The sequence below is a fragment of the Rattus norvegicus genome, chromosome 12, assembly GCF_036323735.1.
Source record: "Rattus norvegicus strain BN/NHsdMcwi chromosome 12, GRCr8, whole genome shotgun sequence".
Classification (NCBI taxonomy): Eukaryota; Metazoa; Chordata; class Mammalia; order Rodentia; family Muridae; genus Rattus; species Rattus norvegicus.
Genome location: NC_086030.1, coordinates 49,137,833 through 49,151,793, shown reverse-complemented (window position 1 = coordinate 49,151,793; position 13,961 = coordinate 49,137,833). Strand labels below are relative to the sequence as shown.

Here is a 13,961-nt window from a genome sequence, read left to right as displayed (position 1 = left end):
TGCGCAACTCCAAGTTCTCAGGGTTCCAGGAGCTGCTAATGGTCTCTTTGCCCACCCTCTTCCAGCCAACAGCCTGAAGATGAATCCCCAGGCTCACACAGAAGGTGCTCGGAGCTGAGAAAACCCAGTCTCCTTCCCTCTGATGGAGCTTTGTGGCCCCAGGCCTAACCTCTGAGACCAGCTCACTTAAACCCAACAGCTGTTCACTCACGCGAGGGTGTGACAAGGACCCTTGCGTGCGGGTCCTTGTCAGTACCTGGAAGCCAGCATCACACAAACAACAGAGAGAGGGTCTCGATCCCAGCACTCGGAAGGATCAGGCCTTCAGGGTCATCCTTGGCTACACAGGGAGTTCGAGGCCAGCCTGGGCTACATGAGACCTAATTCGGCAGGTATCGGGGTGAAGCCCACTCACTTTAAAAGGGCTGAGCAGGGGGGTTAGGACAGTGATTTCCGACAGTGTTGTCTATCTCCCAGAAGGGGGAGATAATTACCAGGCTAGGAATTCTCCATAAAAAAATTTATTACTTGAAGAAAAAGGAGGAAGAGGAGGAGGAGGAGGAAGATGAAGAGGAGGAGGAAGAAGAGGAGGAGGAGGAGGAGGAAGAAGAAGATGAGGAAGAGGAGGAGGAGGAGGAAGAGGAGGAGGTGGTTAAACAAACCCAGACCGTTTGGCCCAGCATATGCCCAGCCCTCTGGGAGGAGGGAGGGTGTCTAAACAGAGGATCACTACTCTAAGTCTATTGTCTTGTTCAAATTCCTCCCCACCCCCCGCCCCAGCCCCAGTCCCTAGACACCGCCTCAGAGGCAGGCTACACATGCATTCCCTGAGCCCCACAGGAAATCTGTCGGGTGCCTCTGGTTCCTTGTAGCAGGTGTCTGTGGCACAGACTTTATCGAGTTGTGACTTCCCCGCACCGACTTATTCCTCTCACTCCCAGCCTAAGATCAGGATGGGCAGTCTAGAGAGCCCCCTCCTCCGAGAAGCCTCCCTCAAATGACCAAGCATATGCCAGGCCCTGACTCAGTTTACCCACCAGTTGTTGCCCCTCAGGGATAGACAGGCTGCATCTGGCTCACCCAGCACCCTTACCAGACACCCCCACGCTTACCATGTAAACAGGAATGACTGAGGCCTGGGCCAACCCACAGAACTCCCAGCATCCCTAGGCCGGTTCCCATGGCAACAGGGAAGGAGTTCTGATAAGAGGGGGTAACCGTAACATCTTGGCCTCCACCTTTCAAGCCCATCCAGGTTATGTATAACCACACTGAGCACACGGCCCCTTCCAGTGTCTGGGTATCCACCGTCTCCAGCCGCCATTTCAGAGATACACTGTTAATTAGCTTGGGAGAGGGAGGGATCACCCAGAAAGGAGGACTTTCTAGAAACAGCAGTGCTTGCGGACCATCGGACTCCAGTGGGAGGCGTTTCCTGCACTGGGGAATGCTGGGGTGTGGCCATGCTGTGCCAAGACAGGTCTACAGTCCGAGGCCTCTCACTGAGGAGCCAGGCAGGCAGGGCCCAGCAGACAGGAAACACAGCCTACCTGCCTGGCGCCCAGAACAAGCTGCGCATTATTTTTCTTCCCACCTGCAACCGGATTTCTGGGGTTTGGATCAATGAGTCACGGGCAGGACCGGGGGAGATGCCTGGACCCTGAGAGGTATTGATTTCTGAGCTGTCAGTCAGGCGTGCTTGGCTGAGCTATGCCCAAGATCTCAGGGTCACAGTGAAGATGACAACGGGTTAGGAGGAATTTGACAGATGCAGCTGGGGTGATGCTGGCTACGCATGGTAACTGCTGGCTAAGAGCACAGGCAACTGGAGCTGTGACTGCTTCCTGCACCGGGTGTGGACCAGCAACTTCCCCGATTGGGCCTCGGTTCTCACTAGCCTTCCTGGCAGATCTGCCCATAACTCGACACCTGAGGCTGCAATTCTTCTACAGAAAGAAGAATCACGGCCCAGCAGAGCGAGGTGCTGGCATCTGGTGAGCCTTTCCGTTGCTGGGACGTGTGGCTGACGCTCGTGACTGAGGTTCCAGAAAGGACACTATGCTCACCCAAGTTATGAGAAACCGCAGTACCACCCCAGGGTGAAACTGACCATGCTCTGTGGAGCCAGGAAGCAATGAGGGAGTCACTCAGGATTGAGGTGGGCGCCTGTAGCCGCAGGACCCTCATACTGCAGGCAGGGCCACCTCCAAACCTAGCATCTGGTCACCAGTTCTGGGCAAACCTGGCTGGCCCTGACTCAAGAGATGTTCAGAGCCGAGAGTCAGTGTGGCCACCACTGGCCTCCCTGAGTCTTTACTGTGTGACCTCGGGCAAGAGGCTTGCCCTCTCTGTTTCCTTATGTTCGGTGAAGACAATAAAAATGACCGTTGTGTGAGGAAAACACATGTATGCACTGTAGAGACGAGGAAACAGGCAGGGAGTGGAGGGTGGAGGATGTCTATCTGGTGGCCAGTCTGAGTGTGAGACCCGTGCTCCACCCACCCTCTGAGTTGCCACAGCTCAGTTCACAAGGGGGTGATGATGACCACTGTGGTGCCTGCACCGGACCCCAGCATTTTATCATGGCTCCCCTGGCCCCACCCCTCTCCTCAGGACTCAAAGCAGTAGCAAGGCTGTGCCTCCTCCTGGCTGCTGGAGGACAGGCTTCTCACTGTCTCCCTCAACATAAATACACACACACACACACACACATACACACACACACACACACGCACGCACGCACGCACACACACACATACATACATGCTCACATATACACACACATAAACACACACACATGCACACACATACACACACACATACACACATGCTCACATATACACACACATAAACACACATGCACACACATACACACACATACATATGCACACACGTACACACAGTTCCAGGAGTCACCCTGGGTCACGTCCTAGCACATTTCAGCCCATAATCTTGGCAGCCGAAGTACAAGCTCTTCCAGAGAGCACACACACACTCTCACCCACATTCTCTCACACACTTTCACACTCACACACACTACCACACACACAACCATACTTTCACACAACTACTCTCTCACAGTCACACTCTCACCCACACATTCACTCTCACCCACATTCACTCTCACACACTTTCACACTCACACATACACACAGCCACACTCTCACACAAGTACTCTCTCACACATTCACACTCCCTCGCACATACACTCACACTTATACACTCTCACTCACACATTCACACACTACAACACACACTCACACAACCACACTCTCACACTCACACACACACACACACACATATATATATACTCTCACACTGTCTCAAAGGCAACCACACTTACACTCTCACATAGTCACACTTACACCTCTCAGGGCAAAGTGAGCTGTAGATCCCCCCCACTCCCGGGATCCGGGCACACCCCCTACTCCACTGCAGTTCCCCGAAAGCCTGCAATCATCCTGTTCCTGAGTCTGAGATTCCCTGGCCCTGGACACTGGAGCCCAGACCACCTGCTCAGAGCGCCTGTGCCTGGCTTTGTCCCCAGGATGTGGTTCCCCTGCCCTGTTCTGCCTCTCTGGGGGTGCATTAGCAGCTGGGAGGTGAGCAGTGTTTGTGGACTGACCTCATAAATGGAGCCTGAAGGGAGGGAAGGAGGGGTTGACTGATCTGTTGAGCACCATGCCACTTCCCCAACCCTAGCCAGCTCTAAGACCCCTCCCACTGCCACACCCACACCCAGCTCTAAGTCCCCCACTGCCCTCCAGGGGGCACTCAGGCCCCCAAGATTGCTAAAGCACAGTTCTCTTGCAGACACCTTGTAAGGGTTAACTACCATAACCCTCCGGCTTCCCAATCCTTGCAGGGGACGCCTTAGCAGCCTGGCTTGGCCCTCAAATTGCCACCAAGCCTTCCTGTGATGGCTGGATCCCTGGCAGCTATTTTGGGCCCGTTCTGTTGTAGAAATAACTAGGATAGGAAGAACCCAGGCTGATCCACGGATTTGGGACTTGAGATTATCTCTGGAAAGTGCCAGATGGTGACTATTTTTGGCTTTGCAAGTCACGTGTAGCTTTTTTTTTTTCTTGCAACCTTTTAAAGAAGTAAAACTCATGCTTGGTTTGCAGGCCATATCTGGCCAACGCGGCCCTATTCACGTCCTCACCAGGTAAGCCAGTGAGCCTCCTCGTCGGTTGGCTACGAGTCATGAGGCCATTTCTCCTTCAGACTCAGACAAAAAAGCAGCCAGGGCTGGTGAGGACTTTGGTCTGGTGAATCTGAGACTTGGAACACAAACGGCTGTGGATTCTCAGGGTCTGGTGAGGCCTGGGAGGACCTGGCACGCATCTAGCACACAGTGAACATTACCACCAGCACCGCAGACCCAGGCCCGATCTACTTCTGAAGCTAGAAAGTTTGCCTTCCATTAATCTGCAGCACACTCCTCAGATGAGCTTGGCCCCAGCAGGGGCCCACCTGCCCGCCCCCCTCCTCTCAGACTTCAGCACCACCTCCCTCCACAGCAGGACCCATCTTCCCCACCTCCCAGCCCCATCAGACAAGCTCACCCACTGGCCGGGCCCACTCCCTGCCTCCTCAGGCCCAGGCTCTGAGGTGCCACTATCTGTGTCTGGGCAGAAGTGTAGCATTCTCCCCGGCTCCTCTTCCCCACAACCTCCCTCCCGCTCCCGCTGGGATGTGAACTTGGCCACTACTCCACACCTCCCACCCATGCAAGCACTGGACACCAGTTTTCAGGCCTCTGGTCACATGCGTTTGACCACCATGTGGGATACTCTGCATTCCCATCATGCAATGCAGTATCCACTGATGCCCCTCACGTGACCCCACCCAGAGCACACACAGATGCTCTGCCTTGTCCCCAAAAGTCCCACTGCCTCCTCCCTCCCACACCACTTGGCTGGCCACACAGGCCACTGGGCCTCAGCCTCCCTCAGTTGTTCCAACCCCAGCACCTTCCCATGCCTGAAACCCCTCATTGGGAAAGGTATCTAAATGCCACATCCTGGCACCAAGACATGTCGGCTGAAGGTCTAACGAGTGTGTGTGTGTGTGTGTGTGTGTGTGTGTGTGTGTGTGTGTGAGAGAGAGAGAGAGAGAGAGAGAGAGAGAGAGTGTGTGTGTGTGTGTGTGTGTGTGTGTGTGTGTGTGAACAAGGCTCGATGTACCCCTGTAGCCATGGCAACTGAAATCTTCAAGTACAATTTTATCTCCCTCTGACTTTAGATGTAGAAACTTTGGAAGGCAATATCCAGGCCCTTTCCTGGCAACAGGCATACAGAAAAACCCCTGCCCGGACACGGGACTGCACCAGGCGTCCTCACCACGTGGAAAGCACCTGTCTGGATGGAGGCTTTGACAGAATGGCTCAGGACCACCAGCAAGGGCATGCAGGAAAGCCGGGACACTGCTCACTGTGAGCTAAAAGATCATTGCTGGGTTGGGGATTTAGCTCAGTGGTAGAGCGCTTGCCTAGCAAGGGCAAGGCCCTGGGTTCAATCCTCAGCTCCGGAAAAAAAATCATTGCTGTCCAGGACTCCTGCAGCCCCCCACCTCTGCCCCCCAAGAGCCAGGGTCCCAAGAGGAAATGACTCAGAGGTTAGAGAGAGCCTTGCCCAGCCTCTGTGCTCTATACAGCCCAGGCCCAGCCGATGAGAAAACTATGGAAGTGGGTGCTGTAACATACATTAGCCAGGATGAGTCCCTCTCCCTGCTGGTGACCATGTAAGTGACAGCTGCTCCAGTTCTTGCCTAGACGTCCTTTGATGATGGCCAACCATGAGAGTGTATGCTATGACAAATCCTTTCTCCCTGAAGCTGCTTCTGGCTACGGCATCTTATCCCAGGTATAGTCATGCCAGGATTCCCATTAGGAGTGACCGAGACCAGCAGGTACTCACCGAACAAGTACATGAGCAGGTAGCTGTCAGCACTCCTGGTGGGGGTGAGGAGGCACCCAGGGATCCCAGCTTGGAGCTCGGTACCCACGAGGCCCTCCAAAAATGGTTTGGGAAATGGTGACAGCTAGATGGCCATGCCCATCTGTCTGTGTGTGTCTGTGTATGTATGAGTGTATATGTGTGCATGTGAGAGTATGTGCATGTGTGTGTGCTGTATGAGTGTGTGTGTGTGGTGTCTGTATGTGAGTCTGACTCTATGTGTATCTGTATATGTGTTTGTGTGAGAGAATCTGTGTCTATGCATTGTATAAGTGTATGTGTGAGTATAGATGTGAGAGTGTGTGTGTGTATGTGTGTGCTTGTGTGTCTAGTGTCTGTGAATCTGACTCTATGTGTATCTGTATATATGTTTGTGTGTGTATGTGTGTGTGAGAATCTGTGTCTGTCTGTGCATGTGTAAGTGTATTGAGTATATACGTGTGTCTATAGTGTCTGTGAGTCTGACTCTGTGTGTATGTATGTATATGTGAGTATGTGTGAAAGAGAGTGTGTATGAGTGTCTAAGAATCTGTGTGTGTCTGTGTTCGTGTATCTGTCTACATGTGTGTGTGCGTGTATCTGTGCACACAATCATGTGAAGGTTGGAGTTGACAATCAGATATCTTCCTTCTATGCTCTCTTTATCTTCTGAGGCAAGGTCTCTCACTGAACCTGGAGCTCACTAATTGGCTGGATGGACAACCACCATGCCTCGGGGTACACCTCTCCCTGGGCCTGTGCTGGGTTAGACAGCCACTGCTGCACCCCACTTTTACAGCCGTCTCCACAGCAGCCATTTTTCTCTCAGACAAGGTCTCACTATGTGGCCTAGGCCAACTTCAAGCCTGTGCTGCTCCTGCGGCTGACTTCTCAGTGCGATGGCAGATATTCACCGCGGGCCAGGTCACCTTCCTCATGTTAGAGCTTCTCACCAAGTGACCAGACGCTGAGCACAGTGACCACCACCACTGTCACGCTCAAGACATCAGCATTGGATCAGTAACCCGAAGCCAGTCTGCACCGTAGCATCTGGTCAGACGTTGCGCTGGGTAGCCTGGTCTCTGGGTACTGAGGCTTGGCTCCGTGGCTTACGAGCTCTTTTCCCCAGTCCTTGGGTGGTGGAAGAACACTGCCTAACTTTCCAAAAATGGCTTCCTCACACGGAGCCAGCACCCCCACCTGAGTCCCCCCTCACACCCTGCACCTGGAGTCCCAGCCTGCACCCTGGCCCTTACACTGCACTGGCGGAAAGCAGGCCTCCAATATGAATGGCAAGATGGCTGCCCTAGGGTGTGGTCCCTCACAAGGTTGGGGAACAAGTTCCCCACTCCGCAGAGAAAGCAGCTCTTCGTGCCCTTTTATGGAGGGAAAACTCGACTTCAAGGCAGTGAGTTTGTTCTGCAGGCGAGGAGCCGGGCTCTGAGGAAGCCTGGGTCAGGCTTCGGGGTCAATGGCCTCGGCAGTGAGACACAGTGGCTCAATGGCTGCTGCAGGCTGGCACGGCCTGCTCTAAATTTGGAACAACTAGCCTGGCTGGGAAGAGGGGTCCCGGGGGTACTGTTCCTCAGCAGCAAGCTTGGCAGGGTGCCACTGCCATTCAAGGCCAGCCTGGGCAGCAGCTCCCAGCAGCCTGTGCGGTTTCCTGTCCACCTGTGTGGCCCTGAACAACAGGAAAGGTAGAAGCAGGGCCCACCCCACCCGCTTTTCTTCTCCATCCATTCTGCAGGGACGGAGACTCCTGAGGGGCCCGACATCCCCGTCAGTGTGAGTTACACATCTGCTGTGTGCATGACCCCTGTGTGAGAACCGGAGGAAACAACACAAAACAAGCCGTGGCCAGCTTCAGAAATGTACTCACCCCAGCTACTCAAATGGCTCAGTGTGCGCGTATTGAGCACCACTGTATACAAAGCCCAGCTCGTTCGCTGTCAACAAATCAATAAGACTCACTCATCCTACCCTCGAAAAAACTCACTCTGCCATTGTTCGGAATTAACAAGCACCTACTGTGTGCAGGGAAGTAGAGGAAATGAACAAGGGGTCCTAATCACTTTCTTCAGTCGCTCATTCTTTCCTTCAGGTCTGTAAGCAGCTACTGAGCACCTTATGTATACTCAGCCCTTCCCCGAGCATGGTGAACAGAGCTGTGGTGCAGCCGGTACTTGATCATTCAGCCCGAGTCACGGGCGGGCTCCTGGATGCCCACTGTGTGATGGCACGGGTCTGGGGTACAGTCACCATCTGAGCTGCATCCTTCCATGCGCTAAGCACAACCAGCCTACTCTGTGCATAGGAGAAAAGGCCCAGTGTGACCTTCCTTCCCTCCTGACAGGTTCTCTCCACCAAAGCATACACATACACTGGGCACCTACTGTGTGCCAGGCCCTGAGAAGTCAGTGGATGGATCTCACAGGATGTGTGCTCTGCTCCACCAGGCACAGCTGAGTGCTCACCTGGTCCCTCTGTCGGGACAGCAAGAACCTCTCAGCTATTCAAAAGCTCCACAAGACGCGGGTGGCTGTGAAGCAGGTCTCACACACACCCCGCTCTGGCAGGGGCCATGAATAGGTCACTTGGTACCCAGGATCATATCTAGAGACCAAGCTGAGCAAATGCACAAGAACTCAGGGACAGCCAAGCTCAGGGAAAGACGGGAAGAACCGCCCATGTTCCCAACGGCGTGAAGACACACGGCAGCCGACAGCAGACAGGCTGGTACCTTAGCACCCACACCGTCCCGGCCCGAGTACAGGACAGCGGAATGGCAGGCTTCATACCTACTGCCCACATGGCTGAGGAAGTGGGTCTGTGGCCACAGGAATCCACAGAGAGCAGAAGGGATGCCCCGGGCTGTCTGCAACTGCGCCCACATAAGAATACAATGAGGTCACTGCGCTGGCTCTCACAACCCTGGCCCCGTGTGCACAAAGGCCCAGGTGACCCAGTGACAAAGTTTCTAGAAGACTTGGTTCTGAGTCACTGGGGCAACCCAGTGGACCCATCCCCAGCCAGGGACAACTGCGTCCACCGTGTCCTGCTATACTTCCTGCCCCCAGAACCGACAAGTGTGGCAATGGCTAGTTACAGGGACGCGCCTTGGAGTGGCTTGTCAGGACGAGATATCGGGCACCCCCATGGGCCTGTGTTCTGCAGACCCTAGGAGGATCCAAGAAAGCAGAAGACAGAGGGCCAAGCTCCCATACTTTGTGCACTGAGGACACGTCGGCCTCCCCACCCTCTCCAGAGGCCCTGACCTCTGAGGCTGCCTGGTCTGCCCTGTGGGTCACAGGATGACCTAGGCTTCAGACGCACAGCACCCGCTCTGCTCGAGGACTCTTAGGTCACCTCTCCTAGAGGACAAAGGCCGCTTTCACTGGGCCCTGCTGCTCACGCAAGCCTGGGCAGGCATCAGGGCAGGGAGGGTGGCCCCAGCAGGCCCCTCTGGGAAGACAGCCAGACACCCCAGCCTCTGGGGCCCTGCAAGCCAGGGCAGCGCTGAGGGCTGGTCCTCTTCCCCTCCCAATCTATGCCTTCGACAAGTTGAGAGCAGGGCAGAGAGAAAGCTTTGAGGAAAAGCTGAGGAATCCAGTCAGCTTTGCTTAGCACTCCCATGACCGAGGCACACCTTCAGAGCTAAGATCAAGTCAACAGGGTGCTGGCTCAAAGGCTGGGCGTCCGGGGACAGATCTCTTTCCACTGCTGACTGCTGGGTGATCCTCCTGAGACGGCTTAACCTCTCTGGGAAGATGACACCAGTCTCTCCAGGACTGCTCGAAGGACAAAACGAAGGGATGTCTAGGTGAGCTGAGGGAAACAGAACTCCGGCATCAAGGACAAAATCCTCCACCCAACATATTCACTTCAGCCCCCAGGGCAGGGCTTCTCCAGGCCTGGGATTCCCACGGAGGTTATGTTCCAGCAACTCCTCCAGGAAGAGAGAATGAAGATTGCTTCTAGAAGGCAACATCTGTCAGAGCATTCAAGGACGGCTACAGTGGCAGTCACACTGAGCTCACAAAGCCATGGGCTGCAGAACAGCAACTCCAGGCACACAGGGCAGCTACCTCACCTACCCAGGATTTCCACGGAAAACAGGTTCTCTCGACCTGCAGGGCGTTTCTTTTGTTTCTATTTAAAATTCCTTTACTACAATGTTTCTTTTGTTTCTGTTTAAAATTCCTTCGCTACATGTATCTATCAGTGAATACGTGGAGCCAAGAGGCCAACTTGCGGGACTGGTCTCTCCTCCCCGCTTATGAGTTACTGGGATGGAATTCAGGTTTGGCAGTGGGCATCTTTAGCCATCTCACACACCCTTATTTACTCTGCGTATTTTTTTTTTGACATATGATTTCTCCACGCAGTCCTGGCCATCCCCGAACTCACTATACAGACCAAGCTAGCCTTGAACTCCCAGAACTCCCCGAGATCTCCTGTCTCTGCCTCCAGAGGGCTGGAATGAAAGGCGTGTGCCGCCACCACCTAGCTCTTATTTTTATAGCAGCACGCCGTATGTATTTACAGAATCCCGTGTGACACGTCAGTGTGAACGCCTAGTGCCCAGCAACCCACTCAAGGTAACGGGTGTTACCACCTGAGACTTATCTTGTGGAGAGTTCAAATTTCTCTCCCAGCCATTTAAAAACGCGCAGGTGGCTGTTCTCGCCACAATCCTACCACATTGCCTGCCACAAAGATATCCCATCGTCCAGCTGCATCCCGGATGGAGAGCCTTCCTTTCCATCTTCTCAAGCACGTTAAGAACTCTAAGCAAATGTTTGACCCTGCCCGTCTGCTCCTGAGATGGCCAAGTCTGACATTTAAAGTGTAGATTCCGAATGCCAATCACAGTGACAGACACAGAGATATTCTCCATACTCCTCCCAGGAACTGTCCTGTCCCCCTGCCTCATGGGAGCTCACTGAAAGCTAACCCTATCCCGTGAAAGGCCCCGTCAGTTTGTCAGGATCAGGGCGCCCTCTACTGACTGACCTGGGAATCGTTTCTCCAGAGGATCAGCCTGCAGCAACTTTAGCCAAGTGGGTTTAATAGCCAAGGTAAAGAGACAGTAGCAGCAGCCCCCACTAACTGAGCACCTACTAAGTGCCAGATCTTCCCTGCAGATGATTCAAAGGCTGAAATAGCCAGCCTTTTGGGACTGCAAGGCAGAAAGGAGAACTGAACTTGAATCCAGGTCACTGTGCCAAAAGATCACCCCCCTTCACTGGAGCCCTGGAACTCGGAGAGAGTGCATGAGTTTAAGGAGAATCTGATTCAATCCCTTCAGGCCCAGGAAAGGCAAGCAATTGCTCAGGGTCACACAGCAACCGTATCTCCCTCCAGGTTCCCAGAAGTACCCTGGCTATGTAACCACCTTGGATGGCCACTAACTTGTCCTTTGGAACACCTCGAAGCCTGGAATGTCTGAAGCCCCGTGAGACAGCAGGGGCCACGGCCTGGAGACTTTGCCTGAGAATACAGCTCCCAAGGCACATTAATGAAAAGCCTCCAACGTTGTGGTAAACCATGGAGTCCCTCTGGGGTCTGAGAGATGACCTTCCAGGCTCGGGGGCCGCCGGCAAGCCAAAGTCTATTTCTACCTTTCTGACTCTCTGTGACAAACGCAGAGGACATGCACAACAGGCTGAAGAGGGGGTCACGCTATGGTCGGTACACAGCAGGCCAAGTCTGGAGCATGAACTGGGGGAGGGGTGGGTGCAGCTGGAGGCCAGACCACGGGGCGGGTGTGAATCCAACATGCAAATCGTCCCAGCAACACAGACATGAGACTGTCACGGAGAGGGAAAGAGGGGACCAATCTAGGCAGCTGAATCCGGGCTAAGGCCGCTGGCAGATCTGTCCTGATTAAAGGACTCTGGGTGCCTCATCCTAGGATTGGACACCATGGGAAAGACTCGAGGGGCGAGACCCTCAGAACAGGGCGCAGTGCTTTTACTTTGAGGGTGCTGAATGTCCAGGGCCCCTCGTGGTCCCTCCCTGACTCAGTCTTGGTTTGGCCTGAGTCTCCCCAGCACCCCCCACCTTCTGTCTTAGCCCAACTCCCCACTTGCTGAGGGAGCTCACACACAGAGCACAGGGTGGCCTCCAGCACTGAGTGGCAGCAACAGTGCCTTAAGCATCTCATACAACCATGACTGCTAACATTTACCCAGCACCTACTGTGACTAACTCCTACCCAGCACCCACTGTGACTAACTCCTACCCAGCACCCTCTGTGACTGCTAACACTTACCCAGCACCTACTGTGACTGCAACACTTACCCAGCACTTACTGTGACTGCTAACACTTACCCAGCACCTACTGTGACTGCAACACTTACCCAGCACTTACAGTGACTGCTAACACCCAGCACCTACTGTGACTAACACTTACCCAGCACTTACTGTGACTGCTAACACTTACCCAGCACCTACTGTGACTGCTGACTCTTACCCAGCACCTACTATGACTAACACTTACCCAGCACCTACTGTGACTGCTCTTACCCAGCACTTATTGTGACTGCTAACACTTACCCAGCACCTATTGTGACTGCTAACATTTACCTAGCACCTACTGTGACTGCTACATTTACCCAGCACCTACTGTGACTAACTCCTACCCAGCACCTACTGTGACTAACACTTACCCCAGCACCCACTGTGGCTGCTAACATTTACCCAGCACCCACTGTGGCTGCTAACACTTACCCAGCACTTACTGTGGCTGCTAACACTTACCCAGCACCCACGGTGACTGCTAACACTTACCTATCACCTGCTGTGACTGCTAACATTTATCTAGGACCTACTGGGTGTAGGGCCTTGTTTGTACCACCTTACCAGACCCTCAGGATGTCCAAGAGGAAGCTGATGTACTCTCCCATCCACAGATAAGAACACTGAGGCTCGATAGATGAAGCAGTGGGCTATGGTACACTAGGAAGTGAACCAGCCAGGACCAGAAGCCCGAGACTCAGACTAAAAAGCCCCTAACAGGCTCCCACAGCTCTAGCCAGTCTGAAACCCCAGTGACTCATGTCCTGTGGGCTTAAACCTCAGTGCAGGGCCACAGCTGGAAATAGCCAGTTCTTCCACTTCAGCCACAGAACTAAGTGAGCAAGGCCAAACCAGGGCCTTAGCAGGGAGCTAAGAAGTGAGACCCAGAACCTCGACCAGAGCTACGGTAGAAGCAGCAACGTGTTCCAGGGTCGCCAGCAAGCACCAGGCAGCCCTTGGAAATCTGCAGCTCAAGCTCATGGTTGAGAGAGCCTTGGGGTCTTGGACAGTGCCCACCCACACTACAGGGTGGCCATGATGGAGGTGACCTTCCCCAAGTGGCCCTTCCAGCATGGTGGAACTGCACAGTCACCAAACTGAACTTTTTTTTTAATGCCTCCCTGGTTCAAATCCAGCTCAGCCTCTGTCTGGCTGTTGAATATTAAGGAGTTACTGACTCGGTTTCTCCACGTATTTAATAATGATAATATTCACATTTATGGCTGTTGTGAGCATTGACGAAAACTACATGTGGAGACCTGGGTGGGGGGAGGACAATCTTGCACGCTTCTTCGTGACTGTTATTACCGACGTCACCAAGGAGAGGCCAGAGGCTGCAGAGGGGTGCAGCTAAGCAAACACTGGGCAAGAATGCCAGGAGGCCGAGAGCCAAGCCAGCCACATTTAGACATTTTCCATCAAAAGAACAATCTGCTAGTGGAGTGGAATGTGGACAGACCAAACTCGGCCACCACAGTGGGAACTGAGCAGCCTGTCCCCGGCATTCCCCAGACAGTGACATCCAGGCCAGGCACAGCCCAGCGGCATGGGCTACCCTTGGTTTCCCTGCCATGTGTTGCGTTCCCCCTATCTTGTGCTCCCGTCTTCCTGACCGAGCCGAGGGAGCCACTGAGAACTATCCTGGGGGCTCAGCACAAACTGGAGAGGTCAGGAATAGTGGGGGGTGGGAGGTTGTGGGGAGAGGGGATTCCATCCCTTCCA

General features: G+C 53.9%; 1 protein-coding gene across 5 annotated transcripts in view; it reads right to left on the bottom strand.

Annotated features, from left to right (window-relative positions):
• Kiaa1671 (KIAA1671 homolog) overlaps positions 1 to 13,961 on the bottom strand; it is a 142,676-nt gene that overhangs the window by 60,811 nt on the left and 67,904 nt on the right. The window lies entirely within an intron of this gene.